This window comes from Lissotriton helveticus, chromosome 9 (genome assembly GCF_964261635.1).
Source record: "Lissotriton helveticus chromosome 9, aLisHel1.1, whole genome shotgun sequence".
NCBI classification, from domain to species: Eukaryota; Metazoa; Chordata; class Amphibia; order Caudata; family Salamandridae; genus Lissotriton; species Lissotriton helveticus.
Genome location: NC_136070.1, coordinates 832,175,786 through 832,188,692, shown reverse-complemented (window position 1 = coordinate 832,188,692; position 12,907 = coordinate 832,175,786). Strand labels below are relative to the sequence as shown.

Below are 12,907 nucleotides of genomic sequence, written 5' to 3'. Positions count from 1 at the left end.
AGGCGTCGCAATCCGTCAAGTCTTGGTGCTCACCCTGGCACCACATGCAGATCGGGTGAGGGTCTGTCGTGGACATGAGACGTGCACAAGAGGTACACGTCTTCAAGCCAGAAGGCATTCGCACACTGTTCCACTAACGCCAAAGAGTGAAAAGAATGGAAGGCCTGAAAACAGGCCAGGACACAATACGTATCAGCTTTGCACGCGGAAAAGAGAAAAAACTGACATAGGCGCACCGGGGTGAGACTTGTGTATCCTCGCTGACGTCACGAACACGGACGAAGTCAGGGCAGAGTCACATGATGCCGTCCGTGCGGCACGCAGGGATGCTGTGGCAAAAAAAGTTTTCCGAATCCAGGCTCACGCCTGGGGATAATTCTACGTTAAGGAATCTGAGGCTAGTAGTCTCTATTAGATAGCTAAGTATTATAACTCCGGAGGGTAACGGGGTAATGCCTACTTGGGGTTAACTATATTTTGTGAATTTATGATTGTTGATTAACCTGTTTCTTTAAAGCACTGTTACAGGGATACCAGATGTTTATCAATTTTCTGATGCCGACTCCTTGTCTTTTCAGTGTCTTAAAAACATTATTAATGGAAAAGCGGGATCAGGTGTTTCGCCTGAAAAAAGATGAAGTGCCGTTCTTTGATGTTTTTTATATGTGACTGCCTCTATGGTGGTTTTCTGAACTATAACAAAACTCTCATGGGATATGAAGTCTTTTGCAGTTACATGTTTTTTCTTAAGGCTGCTGAGCAATAAAATAAGGAAGAGTTTAGCATAATCCGTGCCTCCTCGTCCTTAATAGAATTGAAACTTTCCTTCGTGATAGCTAGGAAATGTTATTCACCCACCTTAGGCACACTAGGAAGGGCAGTGTTAGGTAGGACTACAATATATTGCAGTACTAATATTCGAGAATATATTTTTCAACAGCCAAATTGTTGAACTGTTTATCTTCTTCACCGTTCTCAGAACGCTAATAATGTTATTCTGTTTCGTTCTACTGATTATTGCAGTACACATTTTACTCAAAAAACACAAAACTTCGATAAATATTGAAACTGCATTTTGTGTAGCTCTTTGGGTATGCATGAGTAACTGAACAAAGGTTCTAGTTCGGTTTATACAATTTTTGGGGGGAGTCAGGGGTGTAATGTTTTGAGGTTGCACATGCCATTTGTTACCTTCTCAGGTTTGGGGTACAAGGTGCATTGTAGGCTAGCAGGACAAAGGCCAACATATCTTGATGATGTGTTCAGAATCTGTCTTGCACAGTTTGTACGTTTATGTTGTCCAACAGCCGCACAGTTTTACTTGAGAAAGCATAAGCCATATGGCAAATTCCTCTCCTTCATATCTCCAGATGAGAAAAAGGAATATTTGGAGCACTTGTAAGTGGAGCTGGAAACCAAGATCTTGAAGTGGGATGCAATTTCCAGACCAGTGGACCACTAACGTGGTCACGGTTGGCTCATTCCTCTTATTCTGCACCCCCCACCTGGTCTCCAATTAGCCGCAGGAGCGTAAACGAAAAAGAATACTACCCCCACGAGTATGAGAAGGACAGAGATTCAGCAGATTATGTTAAAGCTTATAACCCCTTGAGACCATCATGGACCTCAGGCAACTGTTCCTTCTAATTCATTGAGAGGCAACATTTCACTGCTACACCTCCCTCACTGGACAACACTTCATGTCCTCATTATGACGAATGTACACATTTACTTATTTTGAGGATATTCCCATAATGATTAATAAATGCATATATTGGATGAAGTAAATGTTCGACCCATCACACTAGGACATTCAGACTGTTTAATGGCTAAGCAGGTCCCCTTGTCTGGCTCGATTACTAAATCCCTTCAAGGTGATTGCACTGTTTTTACTTTTGGTACCCCTGCTGTAACTAACTTCGCATCGACAGCTACCATGACATTCATTTGGATTTTATCATTAAATGTTGCCCTTGGGTTTTTCAATAAAACCACCGTAATGCCAATATCTCAGTCAGCTTTGATGCTTGTGTCCAAAGGTTCCGGCTGATTATTCTTCATAAGGTCTGTTAATGGAAGTACAGACTCGGAAATAAGTCATGTTCAAGATGCCCTACACAAAACTGTCCAAGAGGGTCCAAAATTACCAGGTGTCGAGCATCCGAGGTAAATGACTGGTTACAGATGTGGATGCTATCAAATTTGAATGCCAATAATTGACTCATTCAATTTCAGGATTTTGAGAAGGGTAATATGAAGTGAAGTAGTGTGGATAACGCAGGGGATCTCAACACCTATTGATGACTTGGTTTCTAGCGAAAAAGAAGCAGCCGCCATTAGGGACTCAAGGGCATTCTGGGAACTTAATAGACCTTTCTTTTCTGATGATAGTCCACCTAAATTAGAATGTTTCATCCATCCTGATGAATAGGCTGCACATGTTTCTAAAATCTTCAGTGATGAGGATATTTTTCAACACACAAAAGCAGCCTGAACTCCATCTAGTACAGATATGCTCGCTTTAAGCAACGCTATTGATACCAATGCAGTTTCCAGAGCCATTTAAAAATAACCTTCAGGGAAGGTGCCAGGATCAGAAGGGGTCCCTGCGGACACTTTCAGACAGAACCCTTTACTGTGGATGCCCCTGTTGACTAACGTTTACAAAAAAGCAGTAGGTGGAGATCTGCCAAGCACTTGGAAGGATTAGATATTCATACCTATTTTTAAGAAAGAGAGTAGGAATCAACCCTCCTGTTACAGGCCCATTTCTTTCTTCAATTTCTCTATTAAGATCTTAGGGCGGGTCATTTTTCAACTCCTACAGGATTGGGCCCTGGATAACAAGTTTTTTTCTGAGGCTCAGTATGGTTTCTGCCCAGGAATGGGAACCATTGAACAAACACTCAATCTACTAATAATCAGGTGTAAATATGTTGAGGCCAGTGCGGGGCACTCCACATGGCCTTTCTGGACCTGGCAATGCCTTCGACCTAGTGGTCAGGAGCAAGTGATGGATGATGATGAAGTCCGTGACTAACTCTGCCTGGTTGACCTACTAAAACGCTTGCATTGGGGCACTACAGTGTGGGTGCGTTATAATGTAAACGGAGATTGCACCTGTGCGTTTAGCTCCAAAAAAGGTGTAAGGCAGGGCTGCATATTAAATGCCCCCTTTTTTATATTAACACCCTTGAAAAGGAGTTAGTTGCAAGAGGAAAAGACCTCCCCAGATTTTGTCCTTGCGTCGTCCTGGTTTTATTATATGCGGACAATGCAGTTTTAATTGCCTGTACAGCAAATAGCCTCCAGTTTTTGCTGGATATTTTTAATGATTTTATTGGGGAGGAGACAATCTGTAAATTAATCATAAGAAATCTTAACATGACATGTGATCCAAAGAACACACACTCCCCATCACATCACAGGGACTCCATAGCGAAAGTAACCAATTTTAATTAGTTGGGGTTTTGATATCTCCGGATTTTAGTTGGGGTAAGCTTTTGTCCAAGAGAGCAGGTAAATTTGAAGGGGCAATTGACAATTTTTAGGTTCTTAAAAATAATTATGGGGCTAGTGTCTGCAGCCACTCTAGGGTGAACAACATCCAAACAATGGAAAACCAATTCCTCTGCAGGTTACTTGCCGTGCCGAGGAGCAGAGCAACTTGTATCACTCACCTGGAAGTTGAATTAGCATTTCTGGAGGACCTAGTTCAGGTTGCCCCACTCTTGGTGTGGTTAAAGTTCTGGCACTTGCCCCATACAGCATTCAGTCAAATGATCCTTGCAAGTGCAATCCCATGCTCAATTATGTCCAATAAACTCTCACAATTATAGGACTATCAGGGTTATTTTACAAACTTCAAAAAAACAATGGAAGCTTGAAACAATTTGCTAAATCCTCTTTCACTTCCTATAGATCACATTGCAGGCTTGTAAAACACCAGTCAGTGACCTCAGTTGCTTGTTATTGAGATCTGAGCAGACTGAGTACCTTACCTGGATTACAAACTTGGAAAGCAGATTTTAATCGGACTCGTTTTAGATTGGCCCATCCTAAGCAGGGCACGTGGTTCTCTTTTTTTAACTCCCTGTCCTTGTGATGAGTTTTCTAAGCAATCTGGCTCATTTTATGTTTTTTGCAGTTTTTTCATTCCAGACCCAGGGTGTTTATGTCTATTACTGCGCTCTTTTGGTTCTAGTTCCTTTTCTATTAGATTCATCTCTAATTAGAATCTGAATTTTGTTGTGCAGCAGTTTTTGCCTTTATCCATAAAGCACTCAAAATCAGGAAGTCTGTGACTTCTTTTATTTATTAATGTTATGTTTAATCACCATGAATTGTGCTTGGCCAGAGATTACACTGCAATATGTTATCTATTTTAAAAATGTGTATGTATGATATTTATTCTTTTATGGCCTTGTGCCGAATAAAGCTTCCAGCATATTAATAAATAATTATCTGATCCCTCGATCTAATCGATCGAGGGAGCAGGTAATTATTTATTTTCATGCTGGAATCTGGAAATTTGATGCTTGGACAAATCTTTACTGGGTGATTTTTATTGGGAAACAATGCATTATATACCTGCTGCAGGAATGATCACTGCAGTTCCTAAATTTAAAAAGATTTCAGACTCATATTACGAAAGATAGATACCACAATGGACATCAAAACATGAATGGACAAGATTGTCCAAACAAAAGATGTTAACTAATTTTGTAAGCATTTAGGAAAAGATGTAATTTGGTAGTCAGCGCTTGCAATAAAGCAGGTCGTCTTTACCTTCTGGCCATTCCTAGTTGTAAGAAATATTTTGAAACATTTTTTAAACTAGCTCCTGGAGAGGTTGCACTACGTGCAGTGTGTAGGTCATTACAATGTTTTGGAGCCAGGAACATAAAAAATTCCACCTTTTCCAGGCTGACTTATATTGGGTACTTTCAGCAGAAGGAAGCTTGAAGAATGCAATGCTCTCCCAGGGAGGGAGTATATCAGAATATCCCTCAGATTTGCGGACCCCCACTGTAGTAGGCTCTGTGTGCGAACATTAGGCATTGGATAATGGATAGCCTTCTGTGGATATTGAAGATTAATCTGGCGGATGCATTCTGGGGAACAGATAGATGCAGGATCATAGTAGCCGGGAGAGCGAGAGACAGGATTTTGTTAGTTCAAACTTTCTTCAATTAGCACATGGACAAAAGGTTTCAGAGTTTTAAGATTTTCTTCAAAAGCATCAGCTGATCCAAAACAAGAAGCAGTGACAGCCAAGACTTGAGGAAAGAAAAACAGGTCTTTGTCAAATGTAAACACAAAATTTCTAGCAGTGGAAGTTGGGTAGACGGTGCTTCTAACTCCTCGGGTCACCAAGTATTGGAACAGGCAGAAGGTCCGCTAAAGTACAGAATGTAAGCCATTTTGGAATTGAGCTTCAAATAGCTACTTTTTATCCACTCTGCCACAGAACTAAGGCAGTCCCAAAATGCCTTTATGATCTCATTAGTTCTTTGGAAAGAAAATATGAGCTGTGTCTCATCCGCATACAATATCAAATTGAAGCCATCATATTCAATAATAGAGGCAAAATTGTCCATATATATGGTGAATAAAGCAGGATTGAGCGATGAGCTCTAAGGAACTCCATTCCTCAGAGACTTTGATGTGGAAGTAAATGGAGATGGCCGAACTGTCTGTAGCTGTCCGTCAGAAAAGTCTGTAAACACTGTGCCGATCCTCCAATTCACATGCTTTGTAGATACTCCAGGAGAATAGGATGAGCAGAGTCAAAGGCTACTGACAGATCTAATAATGCTAGAACAGCAGCTTGCCCTAGTTCCAAGACCATCTTGATAAATTCTGCTACTTCCAGCAGTGTAGACCCTGTTATCCAGGTAATCAGAAATATGTTTATCATTTTTCCAGCATTTTTATTGGTACTGAAAGTAATATAGGCCTGAAATTGCCAAGATTGAAGGGATCAGTAAAATACTTTTTTTTTTAACCTGGGAAAATGCAGCGTACACCAGCAGTTCAGTGGTACTTTATATGTGACGGGTCAGTAGACTACCCTCTGCTTGACAAATAGAGTTCATAGTAATGACTCACCAAAACTTGGCATGCTGCCACCACAGCTTTATGTTATTGTCCCAAGGTATATACAGTAGTCCTATACCGACAATGAGGACACTGTTTGTGGAAAACTGCAGGTCACAGAATGGACTCTGAAACTCATAATACCAGGGACAGGCTCAGTCCTCTGTGTGCATGCTGGATTAGGATGATGCTACGGCCAAACAAAAGACCATGATACCCAATTTCACATGCAATACTGCACTCAGGATAGGGGCTTTACAAGCTAACACAGCGGTCGCAGCACTGGCTAACAGAGTGAGCGTGCAGACCCTTCGGGATTGTTTTCTGGCCAATGCGTTGCAGAGAACTATCCTTCACAAGATGGTCCGCTTCTGCACTGCCCCCCCTTTCTTGGTTCAGAGGTACACAGTGAAGAGTTGATCGTCCACCCAAACTCACAAGTGTGATCAAGGTAGAAGGACAATGCTCTTTTTGGGTCCAACCAGTGGAGATTCTCCTCTTCTTTAGAGGAGTGAGGTGGAGCGTAAAAGGTAGGCAGAGTAATGGACTAAGTGAGAATTACCTAAGAGTGGTATGCTATTTAGGTTTACTGGCGCCACTCAGGAGAACAGCACATGTAACAGCACATGTAACTATCTTAGAATTTCTTATCTCAGTGATTGTGCTTTAAGGGGAGGAAAACCACCAACCTCCCCAAAATTGTGGCCAGGGCCAACTAAATACAAATAACAAACACGAGGACCGGAGTCAGAACAAGTCGCTTGATACGGAAATGCCACAAAAGGTTTGCCGCACTGACCCGACCCCTCGATGCAAGCCCAGTAATAATGAATTAAGATAAATTATCTAAAAATTAAAGTGGTTACTGCACCACTTTGTCCTTTAAGAGCCAATATTTACTCTTAAGCACCTTGGTCCTGACGAAAGCCTCTAGAGATGCCAGGAGGCTGAAACATGTTGACCTTTCTCACGAGTGCGGGAGGCTAGTAACTAGGCCTTAACACGCACACCATTGCTTTTACCTTCCTAAACCTATGCTCGCCAGAATAAAAACCTCAAGAGACTGGGTAGATGGGATTTTAAACTACACTCACCTGAACACCAACACACCCTCTTTATCTCTGACCACTACTGTGAATCCAGTCGGTCTTCCTCCATGTGGAGGCCAGCATAATATACAAAGGAAAAGACCCAATGATAATGCTGCTGCGACACTAAAATAGCGGAGAATTATACAACAAGAAATCAGATTCTTTCTTTCTTTTTCTTTGTTGTTTCATCACTTACAGGGGAAATTGTCCAGAGTACGTACTCGCCAATACACGGAGAGCGACATCCTGTTGAATGAAGTCTGATTCACGCTCGTGATATTGGGACATAGCAGGATCCCTGGATTTAGGAACGGATGTATTTGGACGTTGTGTGATACTGAATCCCTTTGTGGGTTGGAATTATCACCACAAATAAAAAGTTTCTACTGAGAGGACATAGCCTTGAGAAAGTTGCAGGACAATTTCCCCTGTAAGCGACAAAACACTTATCGGCTGTCTGAAGACCAACAGGATAAAGAAAAATAAAAAAGAATTGGAATACTTGTTGTATAATTTGTGCTTATATTATGCACTGTAAGATATTTTGAGACACCGTCGACGTGACCTGACGATTGTTATTTTTATTAAGAGTAATGCACTGGCCTACATGGAAAGGAGTTGCTATCTTCAGTAAGATGGATGCTCAAGTTCAAAGGACCAGCTTGTCTGGGTTGAAGGTAAGGTACAGAGTATTTGCAGACAGTGCCTGTAACTCACTGACTCAGATATTGCCACTAGTAAGCCTGTTTGGATGGTTAAAAGTCTGAATAGGAAGTTGTTGAGCGTTTCAATGGGAGCGTGCATCAGAAATTTAAGAACCAGGCTGAGGTCCCATTGGGGGTATAATAACAGGCACTGGTGGGAACATGTGCTGGAGACCTTTAAGGAACCTATGTACAATAGGGGATTTGAAAAGGGATGGCTGGTCTGGCAACCGCAGAAATGTTGAGATGGCAGAAATATAACCTTTTAACATGCCCTAAACAGAGCTCTGCTGGGCCAAGGAAAGAATTGACAGAAGAACTTGGGAAAGAGTGCAGGCAGAGTATTAACGTGTATGTACGATTTATACGTAAACCAAGCCATAACAACCACTGTACACCGTCTTGGTTAAGGGATGCAAGAACAACATTATAGATTTTAGGAAGAAGGTCGAAAACAGTCAACTATCGCCGCTCAATCTCCACGCAAGAAGGCAGAGCGGACAGGTTTGAGTATAGGACCCACCCTTGATGCCGCGACAGAAGATCCTCCCGAAAGGGCAGTCTGATCGGAGGATCGATGGCCATGCTCAGTAGCTCGTGATACCAGACCCTGTGTGCCCAGTCTAGAGCCTCAAGAATGGCTAGGATGTGGTCATTCCTGATCTTCTTGAGGACTCTGGGCAGGAGTCGTATGGGAGGAAAGGTGTACAGGAGGACTGAGCTCCACTCAAGGTGAAAAGCATCTCCGAGCGAGAGCCGCCTTGGAAACTACAGTGCACAAAACTGTTGACATTGTGCGTTCTTGGCAGAGGTGAACAGATCTAACTAAGGCCCACCTCAATACTGAAAGAGACCTTGAACTACCCTCAGTGGAGATGCCATTCGGGATCCGCTAAGCATCGACAGCTGAGTTGGTTTACCCTGGCAGTCAGGGAACTTGCCATGTGTTGAACCATCAGGGATATGTCCTGCTGTTCCAGCCATGTCCAGAGACGCAGGGCTTCTTGAGAAAGGGTCCAAGACCTCACCCTGCCCTGTTTGTTGCAGTACCACATGGCTGTGGTGTTGTCCATGTACATCTGCACTAACCTTTCCTTGATGAAGGGTAGAAAGGCTTTCAATGCCAGTCAGATGGCAAAGAGCTCCGGCATGTTGATGTGGAGTCTGGATTCCACCAGAGACCAGAGTCCTCTGATCTCCACCTCTCCCGGTGAGATCTGGTTGGGGAAGGGAGAGGTGTCTGTCTCTGACCCAATCACGGTTGACCAGCTACCATTGCAGGTCCTTTGCAGTTCCCACCGAGATATGGACCATGTGGGAGAGATTCTCCTGATGCTGTCTCCACTGGAACTTCAGGCCCCACTACAGAGCCAGCATTTTCCAACGGGCATGCATCACAAACAGGATGAAGGAGGGCATGAGGGCCAGCAGCCTCAGAGTCCGTCTCACTGAAATCCAGGACAGGGGGTTGAAACATCGGCATCAGCCTGAATGTCCTAGACTTGTTGCTCAGGATGATAGGCCTGAAACTGCACCGTGTCCAGAACAGCTCCGATGAAATGGAGCGTCATTAAATGAGTCAGGTGTGACTTCGCATGTCAATAGCGAATCACCGGCATCACCTCGGTGAACACCCAAGGGGCACTGGTGAGGCCAAATAGGAGCACAACAAACTAAAAATGCTCGTGGCCCACCGTAAACCGTAGGTCACACTTGTAGGCAGGCAGAACAGGAAGGAGGAGGTATGCATTCTGCAAGTCCAACACCACCATCCAGTCTCCAGGGCAGACAGGACCTGAGCAAGAGTGAGCACCTTCAAGTTTTCCTTCTTGAAGAAGAAATTGAGAGAGCGCAGGTCGAGAATAAGACAAAGGCCTCCATCCTTCTTGGGCACGAGAAAGTAGCGGAAATAGCAACCACAACCTACTTCTGGAGTTGGCACACTCTCCAAGACTTCTTTGGCAAAACAGCCATCATTTCCTGGCGGAGAAGAAGTAGGTTGTCCTACGTCGGCCTGTCGTGAGTAGGTGGCACAGAGGAAGGGGTAATCTTGAAAGGGAAGGGAGTAGTTCCTCCGGACAATCTACAAAACCCACCTTGTTGTCCGATGTTATGGATGGCCAGCGGGAAAAGTGATGGCAAATACTGCTGCCCACCGGATGCCCATGATGGTAAACAGTGCTAGGACTAGGAGGGATTAGAGGCTGCAGCTGCTGGGGGATTTGTGGGCTGACCAGACTGATGGTCACCCGACCCACAGGGCCAGCAGGAACGTTGTACGAGGCTGGAAAGCTTGCATGTCACGCTGGCAGAGCGGGTAAAGACGCGGTTGTACACCCTTTCGTGGCCGCCAAAGGAGGATTGAGGGGGACAAGGGGCCAGAGAAAGGCCCAAGGACCTGGCCATAGCACTGCTGTCCTTAAAGCGCTCCAGCGACGAATCCACCTGGTCTACAAATGATAGGAGCCATCAAAGGGTATGTTCATGAGTGAGCACATCCCCAGAAAACCCAGTCATGGCATCAGAGCGCCACTGTTAAAGAAATCGCTCTGCCCCTGAGTGGGTTGTGTCTAGCCCACAGCAAATGGTGAACTTCGCTGCATCCCTCCCACCGGCAAAAGCCTGGGAGAGCACGGCCTGGGTCTCCTTTGGCAGCACCTGCACAACAGTATCCTAAAGGGTGTTGGAATAGCAGCTCAAAAGGCACGCAGTGTTCACACATCGCAGTGCAAGGCTGGCAGAAGAAAACAACTTCTTCCCAAGATTCGCCAGGCTCTTGGATTCCCTGTCTGGGGGTGTGGTTGGGAATGCACCAGAATTTACAAGGGGCATTGACTCTGACCACCAAGCTCTCTGGGGTAGGGTGAGAAATGTGAGTCTCTTGAAGCGGCGGTGGCAGCGGGAAAACGTCCTGTTCACAGGAGCCCCTGTGTTGGGCTTGGACTAAGTCCCAAGCAGGAAGTCGACAAGTGCCTCATTGAAAAGGAAAAGCGGTTCTGAAGAGGATACTCCCAGCTTAAGCACTTCTGCTAAGACATTAACCTTGACTGCCACAGAGTGCAAGCTAAGGTCCAGTACCTCAACTGCCCTCGCCGCCACCATTGCGGAGCAAGCTCCCTCCTCTGTAGCCATGGTAGGGGGAAAATGCAAACCAATAACTGGAGAAATATCCAGTCCACTGACTTTACCCAAATCCTCACACTAGTCCATTTGTTCTTTATAAGGCTGGTACTCATCAGGGTACCAGCGACCCCTCCCATTCCTGCCCGAGTCCTAGTCCATAACAATAGTGCTCAGGCTCCGGACTGGAAGGCATGGCGCCAAAGCCGGCATCTGACGACGCCCTACGGATCAGTGTTAGAGTCAGGGATGAGAATGGGGATGGTGCTGGGAGCATCAGACTCCGGATCGGCGTCAGCGAAGGTTGAGGTCGTATGACCAGTCCTGATCCAGTTACATCAGTGGATCCCTGGGGCCCGAATGGTGCTGGAGCCCCCAACGTGTGTCCAGTAGGGGCCTCTTCAGAACTCAAAGGTGCACCGGAGTGAGTGGGCCACCAAAATAAAATTCTTTCAATTGGGCGGGGGTCGCTCTGGCTCCTGGGAAAGTCGGAGAGGCGTGGAGCCAGGCCTTGAGTGGTGGCATTGCCTCGTCTCGTTGGCTGACAGACCAGGTGAAGTCAAAGCATGCTTTGACATTTTTCTTCTTCTGAGACTTCAGCTTACACGAATGGCTCGATGACTTGAAGTGTGACGATGACCAAGGGCTCCGTGAACACTCCCAGTATCTTCCTCTCGACTGGGACCTCGACCGTATTGGCACTGCACATCCAGCCGTCAGAAGCTTGAGGGATCTCTCCCTCAAGGCCTTTGGGTGCATGACAAGGCAGTCCGGGCAGGCCTTCGAGTTATGGGCCCGCCCCAGGCACCTGAGGCATACAAGTTGCGGGTCTGTCACTGACATCTGTCGGTGAAAGGTGCTGCAGAGCTTGAAGCTGGCATTCTTCAATGACATTTTTGCCACACCACGAGGTAAAACTCAAAAAATACTTTGATAAAGCGTCGAAAGAGACTAGTCAAAAGGAACTAAGGGGAAGTAGATCTTCCCAGGTCTGTGCTGGCTGGGGGGGAAAGAAAATGATGGATGTCAGAGCACCTGGGTGGCGCCTATATAGTCACCCCGAACATAATTTCTAGTGCGGACGACGCCAAAAATGCCATTCAGAGCTGCAAAATGCCACCTACCAGTGCGCAGGGGTAGTGCTCACAAAAAAAGTCCAGATCCAGTCTGACGCCTGGGGATACTTCTAAAGTAAGGAATTTGCGGCAAGAAGTCTCTATAAGACCTCATCCTGCTGGGGTGGCACCTAAACAGGCACTGTGCGCGACTTCCGGTGTGGATGACAACACTGACCCTAAGTGGAGCCGAACAACGTCACCACCTACCAGCACGCAGGAGTGCTGCTCATCAAGTTTCCAGATTTAGTCTGCAGCCTGGGGATTTTTCTAAGGTAAGGAATCTGTGGATAGAAGTCTCTATCAGTTATGTAAATGAAAGTTCTATCTAGGTTTTGATAGGAGACCAAATTGTACTGTAATTCTGAGCAGAACATCTTCGTTTGCGTTTAATGAATTATCTGCTCAATGCAAGTTTCATTACATTCTTATAATAGAGCTGGGTCCTGCCTAGTAACGTAACCGTTAAATGTGTTCAATCGCCCAATCCATCAGGTCTTAGTTTTGATACACAAATTTTCAACGGGGCCACGTATACCATGCTTTTCTAGGCGTAGCATCTCCTGTTTAACCTCTCATGCTCATGACAAGCTGAGCTCATCATGAGGCACGGCGCTCATGACTAGCTCAGCTCGTCATGAGCCGTGGAACGCTCACACGCAGGGATAATTTCCCTGCTGAGCGTTCCATCGGAACGGGTGTGGTCATGACGAGCTGAGCTCGTCATGAGCACACGAGCGCCGTGCACGCCCCCCAGCACAGCGGGGGAATTACCCCC

The 12,907-nt window shown here is 45.4% G+C and overlaps 1 protein-coding gene across 1 annotated transcript in view; it reads right to left on the bottom strand.

The window, feature by feature from the left end:
• ARHGAP35 (Rho GTPase activating protein 35) overlaps positions 1-12,907 on the bottom strand; it is a 538,348-nt gene that overhangs the window by 18,664 nt on the left and 506,777 nt on the right. The window lies entirely within an intron of this gene.